Source organism: Gadus morhua, chromosome 22 (assembly GCF_902167405.1).
Source record: "Gadus morhua chromosome 22, gadMor3.0, whole genome shotgun sequence".
NCBI lineage: Eukaryota > Metazoa > Chordata > Actinopteri > Gadiformes > Gadidae > Gadus > Gadus morhua.
The window spans coordinates 11,396,786-11,411,081 of NC_044069.1; the positions used below are offsets into that span (position 1 = coordinate 11,396,786).

Sequence of the window (14,296 nt, forward strand, 5' to 3'; positions counted from 1 at the left end):
CATTGCTTGTTTATAGTTCCAAAACATAATGATTAGAGTTTTTTTCTATTCAATATTAAAATAGTCTAGGGTCAATTTTTAATGTGAACTATTCAGATTGTGAATGTTGAGGGATATTTATTTAAATGTAAAAAACTTCACACCATTGCAAATCAACACATTTATATAAATTTCGAATCAAGTCTCTAAGCATTATAGTTGGCCAGAACAGTTTTTAGACCCACAGGAGCACGGCTGACCAAGAAGAGTTTCAGCATCCTCTTTTTGGACAGATCTGTAGTCCCAGGTCAACTCTGTGACAGCTTTGACCCGCCTGCAAAGTTCAAAATAATACAATAAGAGGCTCATTATTTGACAGCAAAACAGTCCTTACAACTGATAAAATAAATACAACACAATAACAACTCAGAACTACTTACTTGCTAGTAAAAAGGTTAACCAGGGAAACCTGAGGTCGTGTGTGTCCATAAAAACTTATTGTTTAAACAAGTTTGGGTTGCAGCTATCCTATAAAAGAAAGGACAGAAAGTAGATTCAATCTGAAATAAATTAAAATGATTCCATAAAATAGTACTGTAACTAGAGTATAACGCATGTTGTGTTATAAATGTAGAACTAACATTGAGGTAGCGGGCAACATTTCTCTCCATATTATCATCAAGGATGCAGCCGTGTTCCTCGCCATCAAAGAAACATCTGGATGTAGTCATGGGAACCATGGAAGATGCAGGTTTCTTTCTCTTTGAAGGGTCCTTGGCTTTAGTCGTTTTAGAGGCTACAACATTCGTGGGATCAGAAAGATATACAAATCAGTCAAATTAAAATAAAACCCATTGAAAAATACGTCATAAAAAAGAGGGCACTAATATGAATGATGTTGCTCCGAATATTTTAGACAAATTTCAGTAGATGTGCCGGACACTAATGATGAGCGACTCCTGTACTTATTTTGTTTATTTACTACGGTTCTATGTGTTCCCAAACCAATAGATTAAGGACATTTCATGTAATTTGTTTTTAGGGTCACCACTTAAACCACCATTCATTGCTTCTTGGACTGTTCAGAGCAGTTGTCAAATATTTAAACCAAACGGCGTGTGTATTATCATCAAACCTCACAATCCTTTCCCTACAACTTCTATAGCTCTGAACTGCGTCTCAAATGCAAAGGCGTCCAACATTGCTGTCAATTTGTCTCATTGTCTCGAACTTAAGATCTTCCAAACAGCGTACCTGTTTCCAAGCAATAGGCTTCAGTTTCATAATCCTCATTATTGAGTTCAACTATTTGGTTTAGTTCGACAAAGTAGGCATTAGAAATCCTATTCTTCTCGTTACCAAGGACCAGCACTCATCCCACATGGGACAGCGAAAATAGAGTGAAAACCTTTGCCATATATGGCCAACCAGTCCAATATAAACTCAAAGCACCCATCAGGATGTACATGACAAAACGAGTTACAACCATGGTTTGAACCGTTTTCTGAAAAAAAAAAAGGAAAAATTGTTGAGGTTAAACCAAAGATCTTGTTGGAAATAGTCCCCACCTATTTTCAAATTAAAATAAATACCTTCTTGCACTCTTCCATTGTATTTTTCCACATAGGGGCAGGGCTCTAATCTTTGATTGACGTTCCCTTAAACCGCATAATAGCATGCATTCAACCCCTATTTACTTATTTTAGGGGAGTAGCTTTGAGGGAGGCGGCCTAAAGGGAGGCATGATAGATTTCCATGTGGTTATTCTTCAGAGTCTGGCTTAATCTGTCAGGTTCCTCCAAATCGCCTATCCTAGCTATGAGACATGGTCCCTCTTACCGCTGTAGGAACACACAAAGGTCTCCCCGGATATGTCATCCAGGCAGCAGACGCCCCAGCCTCGGTCCTGGGTCATGAAGACCTGGAGCCTCACCTGGACGCCTTGCTGTGCCACCCGGTTCGAGCATGTGCGGGGGGTCACAGAGACACTGGGCGTTGCACTCATACACGCTGCAGGGATTTTTATTCACACACACACACACACACACACACACACACACACACACACACACACACACACACACACACACACACACACACACACACACACACACACACACACACACACACACACACACTATAGTGTTTCTGCTGAGGTGGCCATTCAAGAAAGAACCTAAACTGGATCAAGCAGGTCTGCAAATATTGAACAATATACAAATATATTCCTTGTGCTGTTTTTTATTTTCACTTTGTACTCTAACGTGCAGTGACTAAAAAATCACAGAAGTAAAACCAGAGCACACTAGTCATTAACTAGAGATAACAGTGAAGGTTCACCCAGTAACAACTGCATTGTTGAGTCTCTTTTGAGCGTAGCTGGAGTTCTCCTCCATGGCTCTCCCACCGGTGCTCTGGATAGTCAGCTGGCGACAGGAGCAGGACTCTCTTTGTGGCAGAGGCATAGAGACATAAAATATGTTTAGTAAGGGAGCTACACAATCTTTCATTTTAAATTCTTCTTAACGTGGTAATTTATTTAATTTGTTACAACACATAACTTAAATTAAATAACAGGGATATATATTAATAACCTGTACTGTTCTATCTATTAATACTTACACAATTCATCCAGTGCAATTATATTCATACTAAGCAAATATCCAGCATAATCATATCTATATAATTACACTATCCTGTGGAAGTCCTGCTTGTATCCTGTGCAAGGTGAAAGGTGTATACTAGTATGTCTACTCTGTTCACATGTACCATCGTTTCTCAGCTTGTGTTTTCATCTACGTATTTACTTATGACGAAGAATTTGACAGAGCAAAATCCAAAATATGTGACCGAATTGGATATCCCTCTACCTGAAGTCCGGTAAAACCATGTCACTGCAACGAATAGCCTCTCTGTCTCGCAAATAACGCACAAGTCAAGCTTTTCCAAGCGCCATGCGATTCGGTTGTGAAATGAGAACGACTGGGAACGAGGTTCTATCAAGTGGGCATGGCTGGCTTTCGTTTCAATTGGGCACCACCCGATCCACCAAACCCGGACGCACATACCTGTCCCTACAACCGTCGACTTAGCCCGTCACAACGCCGGGGCCGGGGTCGAGACGGACGTGGCTGGTGTCGCGGCCGCTCCGGTAGCTCATCTTGGGGGGGAAGCTGGCCGTTGTGCTCGTTGATGCAGGGCAACGCCTTGTTCTCCCTGCCGCCGGACAGGTCGGGAAGGAACACCTTGAAGGGGAGGGGTTTGGCACCGGTGACAGACAGGTGCGGGTCCAGGTTGAAAGCGTCAATGGACAGGAAGTCGCAGCGCGTGTCATGCAGGTACTGCTCCACCTGGGCGATGGCGGTCAGGGGCAGGCCGCAGGGGGCGTAGCAGTATACGCTGTAGGTGGGCTTCGTCTCCACGGGGACACCCTGTTTACGAGCCGTCCAGACTCAATACCGAGGCCATGGTGTCAGGGGTGAGCTGCCTCTTGGCCCGTCTGAACTTGTACATCATGGGGGCGAGCAGCGGGTTGCGCTTCCGCAACGCTTCCAGAGGCCTGTCGCGCCAGACTAGTTCCAGGCAGGCGGGGCTGCAGAGGTGCGGAGTGTAGTTCACCCATGGCGGCCGGTGGAGTGGGTGGAGTGGTCGGAGTGGAGCGAGACCCGGGACATGCTTCCTGCGGATTTTCGTGGGTTACTGACACAAACATAAAGAGTGGCGTAAAATTTATTTTTATTTTTTAAAAAACTTAAAATGTCTAGAGAACTGAAATGTATTTTTTTAATTTTTTTATTTATTATACAGGAAAGTATTAAAAGTAACAGTAATACAGTAATAGTGGTACAGGATTATAGCGGTACAGGATATGGTACACTTGCGCAAGGATATCTCTCTGATTCGGTTTTAGTTCAAATTTGTAAAAACGGTGGATATAACAGCACCACCTCATGATTAAAATTAATCTATTATAGATAAACTTAAACCATAGAAGAAAAAGAAAAACATACCGCTGCTGGGTTCAGCCGCCTTCGTCTCTCCCGCCCTGTCCGTATTCTTCAGAACCTTATTCGTGTTGACCGAGTGCTCCAGACGCATGGAACCTCGATAAATCCCCTCCTTGAGTCCGCTATGCTGGGGGAGGGGAAACAGGTACTGCACAGTCAGGCTGTAGCCATACAAAACAAACACCTGCATGTAGAAACAGATCATCACGGGTCACTGCAGCCACAAAGCACCTCCAACCCCCTCGAAGACGCTTACCTTGAAGAGGACATGCATCAGGCTGCAGTCTGCACGGAGCACCTCGCAGGCTCTCTGCACTCCACGTTGAGCTGCTCATCCACTCAGTAGTTGGCCATAGGAGGGTGCGGCCACACCTTCAGGTACTCCCTGATGAATCTCCGGTGGGCGTCTCCTGGGATGTCCGCCCCAGGGTTCCACCACTGAGACACAACACAGAAGTGGAGAGAAGGATGTGGTGTAGCATGGGTCAAAATAAACAGTGCTCGTCTTTCAAAAAGAAATGTTTGGGGAAAAATGCCCTCACGAAGAAGGTCAAAACGTTTTGGAAAATTCAAAAGGAGGAGGTTTCTTTCCGAAACTGATGGGAGAGTATGTTGTTTTGAATTTGAATGTATATGACAACGTTTATTTATCCACCATAATGTTAGCAAGACATTTTTGTCATTTCATTATCACTTTAAGGGTTAGAAGTTAAAGTATATATATAATGTGCTTGTCGGTCTTACATGGCCTGCACACCAGGTGCAGAGAAGGTAGTCGAACATAGTTAGGAGTGTGATTGTCGAAAAAGACCAGGAACCTGAAACATACACCTCCTTTCAGGAGATTTGACCAGAAGAGCCGGACTAGACAAGTCCTAAGGAAACAGCATTGATAAGACAAACAGAATCCGAACTATTGGATATTCCTCTATTATAAATTGAGTTTGCATATGCATAGTTTAAGTCATCCTATCTTATGAAGCTTGTGAAATTTCATGAGCTACCAATCACTGTCTAAATGGTAGGAAATATATATATGAAAATATCCATTCTGTTCAATTGCCAACTTTAGTTGCCAGGCGACTCAATTAGAATAAGAGGTTAAACCCGGTGAATATATCCTCTAAAAGCTGCTGCGGGCAGGATTTCAGAGTTGCAAAGGCGCACCTTTGTTACACAGAGAGAGAAGGCATAAAAGAGAGCAAGAATTAGAAAACAAACGACCCCAAAAAAACCTGTCTCCCTCTGCTTCCTCCCTTCCTACGTTTCACCACCATTGAGAAGAGTTGCAGTCACACGTAAGATGGCGATATGTCAACACTGTGTGTGTATTTGTTATCAACAATTTAGATAGATTCCCTGAATCTAATCAGGGAAAATGATGTGCTGTAGGAAATGAGATGGGGTCAAAGATTGTCTCATAGAGAGGTCAGCTCGCAGCCAATCAGAACAGATATTCTCTTGGTTAACTTTTCACTCACCAATAAATAACAGAACGCTATAAGGTTTCCAAAATATGACACTTAAATTAAACCCGCACATATCTTGCTGCATTTGATTGGAATTCTGTTAATGTTTTGAACTTTTTTTGTGAAGATGGAGGAACTACGTCTTTAGAAATCAGATTTTCAATTTTAATATGACTTCCCAGAGCCTCATCATGCAGGGCAGTGTCTTTCCCCCACACACCTCACTCCCTCTCTCTACCTCATGCGGTTCCTTCTGGAGGGAAGCTCTCCCAGGATGCCAGAGTAGAAGAAAGGTTTGTTGTCTTTCCGCTAGCTAGTCACCACCCGGACCCGCACATGGAGACTGCACAGCGGAGCAGTGTCCTCACAGGCAAGGTGGTGTCCAGACACCAGGACGCGCCCCCTGTTCTCAAGGCTCACCTTGTACTTGAAGCCCTCCACCCCACACGGTCCACACTGTGGATTAGATGTTGTACAATGTAACATATGTAATGTATCTCATCTAATGTAATATTATGCTGGTATTATACTAGTTCTCAATACCAGCACATCCATACCTAAGATGGAAAAAAAGAAAATCACTTCATCAAAATCATGGGCTAGGGACATTGGGGAGGCGATGGGAGTGCAGGGCTTGGAGACGGAGGAGACAGCGATTTCACAGCTCTGAGGCTCGGCTGATGTCGGAGCATCTAAGCAAGAACAGAGCAAAATGACTGCCAGGACAACAGTAATGCTTGAATACCATGCATTGTCGTGTTATCCTTTGGGCATGAATAGATCGACTTTCAAATCCCAAACCATTTCCACCAAGAAAATGTATGGCTGCATCTTTATAAGACACTGTGATACTTTTCACAATTTCTCCTCTTGTTTCCTACCGTGGCAGTCGTGGACTGCTTCTTTTCTTTGTTGACAGTACATTTGCGTGAGTGGCTTTTGAATATTTTTACCATGGTGTACAGTGGCCTTGCCATTGTGAGGAGCATCTGATTGTTCTGAAAGAATCAATGCGGGAACGCCCGAACAAAACACCAAGACAAGGATATCAAAAATGGTGTAGAAAAGAGTGTAGAAACATATTACAGCAATGCTAAAGAAAAAAAGAATAAATGACTTGTTTCCAACGTTTTTTTTAACTGACCTCCATTTTGCCTTTCCACTGTGACAGATTTTGATTTAATCTTTGCCTTGTTGTCTTTTGCACTTATCCTCAAAAGGGATCCAGTGTCCCTAGCACAGGCGCTGGCCTTCCCTTTCCAGGAATCCTCGGTCGAAGAACCCCAGCCAGTTGCCAAGCCCCTGTCTGTCGATGACATCATCGCCATCGTTATCCAGGTAGACGTCACCGACAACATGTACATGATCATCGTCGTTGTCGACATCGTCACAACGGGACAAAGGGCAGTGTGTATTTCTTGCTCAGAGAGCATCTTCAGCACCACCACCGGGCGTCTCCTTGGGGCGGACAAAGAGGAGGGTTCAACGCTCCACAGCTTGTTGCGCTGTTTGACGTGGTACCTTCTGCTAGTCGCGCGTTTTGACTGCGGAGGAAAGCAACCGGTCTCCAGGTGAGGGGATGTGGCCTCCAACTGGACCAGCTTACGCTTCAGTTTGGGCTTTTCGTCTTCCAAGAAAAAAAAGAAAAGAAAAACGCCAGAGCAAGTCATTTAATATGCTTATGTGTGGTTGGAAAGTTGTGTGTGAAGGTGTTTGGTAATTATACATCATCTCCTTTAGGTTTAGGAGGGAGGGCACTATAATGTATTGTTATCCAATGGTCTCTCATTGTAAAATTGTATACATTAGCATTTTTTAGGCATAAAAAAAGGTAACATTACATTTGTAATTTAGTACAGAGCGATTAGCCTCAGTGAGATTGTTGTTTTCTCTTCCAAGATGATATTGGATAATGTGAGCTATAGATCCCCCCCCCCCAGACCCTCTTTACCCCGTTCTGGATCTCCCTCAGCATCAGTCCCATGCCTGGATCCACACTTCTCCCCCATGGAGTGCGATCCCATGACAGAGAGCTTGTGCTGCAGCTCCTCCTCAACTTCTGAATCCTCATCTCTGTAGTCCCAGCCCAGCAGGCCCTAGAGATGCTGCACGACGACCTCTCGGTCTGCCACTGACCTGTGTTGGGCACAACCACGTCAACTGTCGATGGTCATCCACTTATTACAGCCAACAGGTGCATATCAGCGCATGTATATGTCGCAGATCCAAAGCCTAATGCAGTCAATAAGAATTCCCCACAGGATTTAAAACAAGTTGGATAATCAAAAGGATAGCATAGACTGAACCCATCCTCAAAAACGAACATGCTAGGCTGTCATAGGTCTAAGTGGCAGTCTTTAAGAATTTAAAGGAAGTGTATCAGAAGCATGGCAGTATACTTGGGTGAGCTTAACGAGCCCAGCCCTCTGCTTCTCCCTCTTCTCTGACAGTAGTTGGCACCTTTTCTCTGCTGATAGAAACACCATCTTGCTCTTTTTCACTCCCTTTCTGATCCATTTCTGAAGCTCCTCCTGCGTAATCTCCATTACATCTTCATCACTATCCAGTAGTTGACGAGTGATCCAAACGGATGGTAGCAACTGCTGTAACGTTACTGGTATGCAATATGTATAGAGGTCCTCCACTTCACACAAAATGTAGCACATTTAGCACTCAATTTTATGAAATATTCCCTGCTTGCGCAAAGTGAGCTGGCAAAAGGCAATGTTTAGCTAAACAAAATAAGCTACCATCTTAACGACACGGCTTTACCGGCACGTTAAGTGCCTTGGTTGTTAGATATTGCGGTGAATGATGCTGTATTTAAAACCAAAAAGTCACGTAAAGATGTAACAAACAAAGTCACGCAAAGATGCTCATGTCTTAACTCCCCCAACAACCGGGTACCAAAATGACAACACAGGCGAGTACGGCTACAATGACAAATTCGAACCCATAGCGTAGGCCTATATTTCTGTTACAGTCTACATGCATGCATCGTTGAATCAACAACATATTGCCATTAGTTGTGGTTATTTTGGGACCCCATAGTTGCACTAGGATTTGCGCATATAGGTTACTGACTTTGATTCTGATTATGTAGGCTATTTAATATGCATAATGAGGTACAACACTAATGTTTCTGTATTGATGTTAAACATGTGAAATACTGTAGGCTATTGAAAATTAAAAGGATCGGCATGGAATCATGGTATGAAGATATACAGTGTTCATTAATTCATTGCCCTATATGTGTTCTCCAAAAAGTAAGAAAATTGACGACAAGTCATGCAACAAAAGTGAATTGTACTAGAGGATTTAAGCCTCCACCGTTTATATTTCCTAAATATTAAAGTCGGTTATTTTTCCTCGGTTTATTTGATTAACGGGCACAGAAAGTCTTTTCGGTGATCATGCTCTTACTCCCACCTGGTGACGCAGCTCCCACGCGCTACTTCTCCCGCGCGTCCCAATCACTTGAGATGGAGAATCGTTATATTGCTGGGTTTATAATTTTTAACAGTGTACAATATTAAAGTTAACATAAAATGTAACTTGTGACTTTTTAATAGACAGGCAATATTACGTTTTTTTTCCTCAACGTGGGTTGGCCCTAGTGTCAAGAGTAAGGTGTTAGAGATGCATACGTGTGTATTTTGTCAGGAGGCAGTGCACACGTTCAAAATGCAGACAAGCAATCATGTGTAGGTTGATGTACCGGTAGCTCTACTGTAAATGTGCCCTGGTGTTTGCGATGTACATACAATCATTCAGGCAAAACAATAATATACATTTAAAAGAATGACTATAAATAAATGTGGTTCCGTATTTTTTCACAAGTGAAATGGTATGGATCTGATGAATCAACGAATTGGCTAACTTTGGGTAGACCGATCATATGTTGCAACCTCAGTTCGTGATGAAAGCTAGCTTTTTACCTCTCGATGCTTCGTCCTTCACTCGTGGTCTTTTCTTTTCAGCCTTCGTAGTCTAGGCGAGAGCGGGGGCTTCTGTTGTCGTCATCTTTGGAGTGGGAGTAGTCCAGCCCACATTACTATCTTCAAAGAGGTCGACTGGTGGTCATATTGACTTTAGGATCACACCTAGGCTACGTACGAAGAATGCTCTACAATAACTCAGTAATTTGCTTGTGGAGTTGCTTGTGTACACTGTAGTGAGATGAACTTGACCACTCCGAAAAATACCACTCGGAATCGTAATCTTTAAATAAAACTATCGACGAGAAAACCGTAAAAAAAAAAACAGCATCCGAAAAGCATGCAATGCAGTCTTCCCGAGCTTCTGTCGATGGATTGATTTAGTGTTTATTCGATTGCGTCACGTCTACCACTCCTGCGATGGCTATAACGAGGACATTACCTGGTAGCCTACGTCTCCGGTTCTGGCAACAACAGAGAGCAGGGCAAGGGCGAGATGACCTCTGCCTTCTCTAAAACGGATAGACCCGTGCCATCACAGACAGTTACGTGCTAAATATGGAATGCGTAGGAGGACCCGTACAATATGTGATATGCTTCACATTATGTGTTTTGATGAATATATGTCAGAACTAATAGGCCTCGCCCCACAATAATTGTATCCAAGTTATTTATGTTCACATAGGACAAGTCATTCTTGAGCATAAACATTACAGGTGCAAAACTCTCTGGATGTTATGTGTTATTATTTTATTTAATTGTATGACAATGTTTATACGTGAAGCACTTTGAGTCTGCCTTGTGTATGAAAAGTGCTATATAAATAAAGTTGCCTTGCCTTGCCTGCCTTATGTCACCTTTATGGATACAGAAAGCAGTGCCTCCTCCAGATATAGTGACTGTTAATAATTGCGCACACACACACACACACACACACACACACACACACACACACACACACACACACACACACACACACACACACACACACACACACACACTCCTTTCTTTCTCACTCAGTACACATTGACAATACCAAATCAGTAAAAGGACCAACATGTGAATTTTACTAATACGACAAAATCCAATACATTCTACAAACGCCCTAGCATAGGGTCTATAATTATTACTTTTTTATGATTCTTTAGTGGGTCCAAAAAGTCAAATTTTATTCAGATGGTAAGAAATTGGGATAGGCTACCCAGTTTGCTTGTAAAACATAAGTGGCCATATCATATGGTACTAGAATTGCTACAAGAACCACGTCGCTGCCCAGAAGTTGTAAACAAAAGCCACGTGTTTGGAAAGTCGGTCACTATTGGTCAGTCTGGGTAAAATGTCTAAACCGTTATATTAACCGCACCAGGAAGTCAACGTCCCAGTCAAACAAGACGAACCCATGAACCTAATAGAACGCAAGGACGGACCGAATAATGCCAAACATAAGGCTAGCGTAACGGACACTAGGTAAACAACAGCGCAAATACTCTCTTAGCTAGGCAGTTAATTCAACCTGTAAAGCAAACAAACACAAAGTGGCCCTTATTACCGGTGATCCACCAGGCCCTGTAGTGAGGGCTGCTGCAGGCGCCAAAACCGACTAAATGGTTGAGATTAAAAACGGGTCATAAATGAAAAAAAACGTTGCTATTACCAGACCGGGGACAGAATTTGACTCTGTATTTCCTAGTTACATGCCTGGGATCTGGCTTAGCAGCTGAATCATTTTTGGCACGACACCCAGCCGGAGTGCTAACCCTTTTCAGACAGTTTACCCAGAAGTTAGTGGTTGGGTATGCTTTAAATATCTCCATCTCCTTTTATCAGGAGATAACTTTTCTAAAGCCGTATACGACACAGGTAGGAGCCATGGCGGTGTCAAATTTAGACGTTTTTTTGGTAAAGACTCCGTTGCGGCTGTTGGTCATATGACAAACCCTCTATGGCCAAAGGGTTGGTTGTCCTTATTTATTTAATGCAGATAAAATACATTATGTCTGACAAAACAGCAGGGCAAACATTGCTTAACTACAACATTTCCAAAAAGGCCTTTACAATGAATTTATCCACCAAATTTATATTAAATAAATATAGATTTATTTTTATACTAAAGTATGGTCATCGTCTATTTATTGAAAGAACGAGTCATATCAACTTTCAATCATAATTCTCATTCAGTTTTCCCATTTTGAAACAAACAACCCTTTATTCACAATATAGTCTAGCATTCATCCAAAAGTGATCTTTATATATTATCTAACACAACACAAATTTAAGCTTGTCTTAAATTTGTGTTGATATATAAGACAAAGAAGCCTATTTACAGGTTTCGATGAACTTGCCAAGATGAAAGATACAAATCTCCCAACCTTTCCAACCTCCCTGAATAAGGACTACACTAGTAAAGAGTATCATTCATTATATGACTTCTTGAGTCAAAGATCAACATGTCAGAAGCACACAAGAGTGTGCTTAACACATCTGTAGACCCAGGCAGTTTGAGATCTCATTAAACACACACACACACACACCCACACCCAAACAGTTATTCTATTCCCGCACGCCTCTCTCAGGTGATCTGCTCTTCCTGATAGGTGGAGGTCGAGATGGAGCCGTAAGGGTCCACGACTGTCTGAGCGCAGCGCACGATAGTCACCAGGAGGAAGAAGCACAGAAGAAACAGGAAGAAGAGGGCAAACCCCAGGTCCACGTCCACTTCCAGTGGGGCCAATGGTGGACGGTCCGCCCGCTCCATGAGGGTTCGCGAGGAATGGAGCGGAAGAGCCTAACTTCTCATAGAAGCTTCTGTCTTTCTTCTTTGGAGGGGGGGGGGGGGGGGCAGGGTGTTCTGCCCAATATGCACGTGTCAATGGAGCTTGAAGATGGCTGAAGCGCTATGAACCCTCAGCTGACAAAACAGCCGACAACGTGACAAGGGGCTTGTAAAATCACTGATGGTACATGTAACTGTAGAGGCCATTAGTGACTCAGGTCATATTGCACGAGGCTTGTTCATCTTGAGTCCAAGTTGCCTGTGAGGAGAAATGATGGTCAGAATGTAGCTCACACCCAGGTGGACCAAATGTTCACGTTTAGAGAACAAGCTATTTACTATCACACGATATTGACTGTACAGGGACAAAGCCCTTCCCTCATTATTATCACATGCCAACCTCAATGTAGAAACGTTTCAACGACACTAGGACTTCTCATGACTGCACTTAATGCCCACTCTTTGGGACAGGAACGACGCAAAGAAAAACCTAGGGTGCAACAACAATTCATAAAACAATGAAGAAGAACCCAACATATAACATGGGAAAGGGCAAAAGATGGTCATCATCTCCCTTACCAGTGTGGTCATCATGTTAGAAGTGCTTCGCTCTTCACGCCTGCTAACAGTCCATTTCCCCCCACCTGTCCGAGCTGCCTTCTTCTCATGTCTCTTGCTCACCTTATCGCCACAGCATCCTACTGACTAGAGTTACATAAAACAGACAATCATCTTGTGACCAAAACTCCCGCACCACTTCCGCCTCGAGTGACCAAAAGGAAAAACAAGCAGCCCACAAAATACCCCCTCGCACACGCACAGCCCCGTGCACTGCTCAGGCTCAATCCCCACGGTTCACGGCCATGCACTTGGACCTTGCGTAGCATCAGTCAACCTCCCCCTGGCGTGTAAAACCTTTATTAATACTTTAGCAGGAATTGAATATCGTCACCGCACTGTCCGCGAGCGAATCACACACCCCGGCAGGCCTTTGTCTTGCCGTCAGAGGGGACCCATTACTATACTTCACACGGGCATAATTCAGGCCGCCGTCTGCGACACTGATCACCCTCATCAGGCAAGGGTGAAGACACAGCTAACGATGGAGGGAAAACCATAGCATGATTCAGGCAAAGATTTAGGGGGAGGAGCGGTAAGAGGGGGAGAGGGGGGGGAGAGCGGCTGAGACAGAGGTTGGCTGGGGGTGACAAGGAAAGTCCACCCACAGGACACGAGGAAATCGGAGACGCATTAGCAATCAAATTGCGGAGGCGCGAGCAGAGAGGAAATCGACCCCACCAATTTAGAATGGAGATTGTTGCTGGTTTGGCTGCCGGAGTTGAGGAACAGTCAGAGCGAAGGCCAAGAGTACTGGGAGTAAAGTGATCCGGCACCGTATGCAATTAACCAAAAGGAATTTTAGGTGGCAGCCAAAAGGTACAGAAAAGAAGCGGGGGGGATGAGCGATATAAATAATAGAAGAATTGTATAGCTACTTTTGGCATGGATACCGAGATGGAACATATTCAATTGAAGAATGTCCATTTAAAATTTGCAGCCATGCACAATTATATAGCAGTAAACCAAGTAACAAATCCTGATATCTCAGAGAAGATATCTTCTGTCAGCACATTTTTTATTTATAGTATATAGTACTGTGATTTCAAAAAGCATTTAAATAGAATACTGTAGCATCAGATATGCAATAGCTCTCAAATAAAAGTGGGTCCTATCTACAGTGATAACGGTCACCTAACGTTATCGTGGTCGACTATTTGCTTTCCTTCCCCACGGCTAGCACGTCCCCTGCCGTTAAACACACACGCCACCGCTGGGAAAAATATTTATTTGGTCCTGTTTTGGCAAAGGGACTTCACAAAGGGTCACTGGATACTTTTGGGACCATTACTTTACAACTTTTGAGCTATGAAATCCTATCTTCACTAGCCCCCATTAAGGAGACACCTTATCGTTATTGCTACAGGAATAAACAAGGCTTTAAAAAAGTTAGTCATATCCGGACTGCCTTTTAAACTCCAGGCTAATTAAACTGGCAGCATAAACCAATGAACGTTTATAACAGTTTAACGTTCAAACAACCATGACAAAATACAACCATGACCAAATAAA

At 43.3% G+C, this 14,296-nt stretch overlaps 1 long non-coding RNA gene across 4 annotated transcripts; it reads right to left on the bottom strand.

Moving 5' to 3' along the window:
- Window positions 1-100: 100 nt before the first annotated feature.
- LOC115535530 (uncharacterized) lies at window positions 101-9,910 on the bottom strand. 4 transcript variants are annotated; one of them, XR_003974520.1, is made up of 13 exons: window positions 9,394-9,908; window positions 7,407-7,591; window positions 6,600-7,082; window positions 6,337-6,453; window positions 6,013-6,147; window positions 4,243-5,911; window positions 3,990-4,113; window positions 3,048-3,678; window positions 2,320-2,427; window positions 1,819-1,989; window positions 621-775; window positions 420-507; window positions 101-313 (listed from the first exon to the last, which is right to left on the bottom strand). It is a non-coding gene; the product is annotated as an uncharacterized LOC115535530 (long non-coding RNA). The 4 variants fall into 4 exon arrangements; XR_003974519.1 differs by having other exon boundaries at window positions 6,013-6,453; window positions 9,394-9,909; XR_003974521.1 differs by having other exon boundaries at window positions 4,243-4,424; window positions 4,731-6,453.
- Window positions 9,911-14,296: the final 4,386 nt, after the last annotated feature.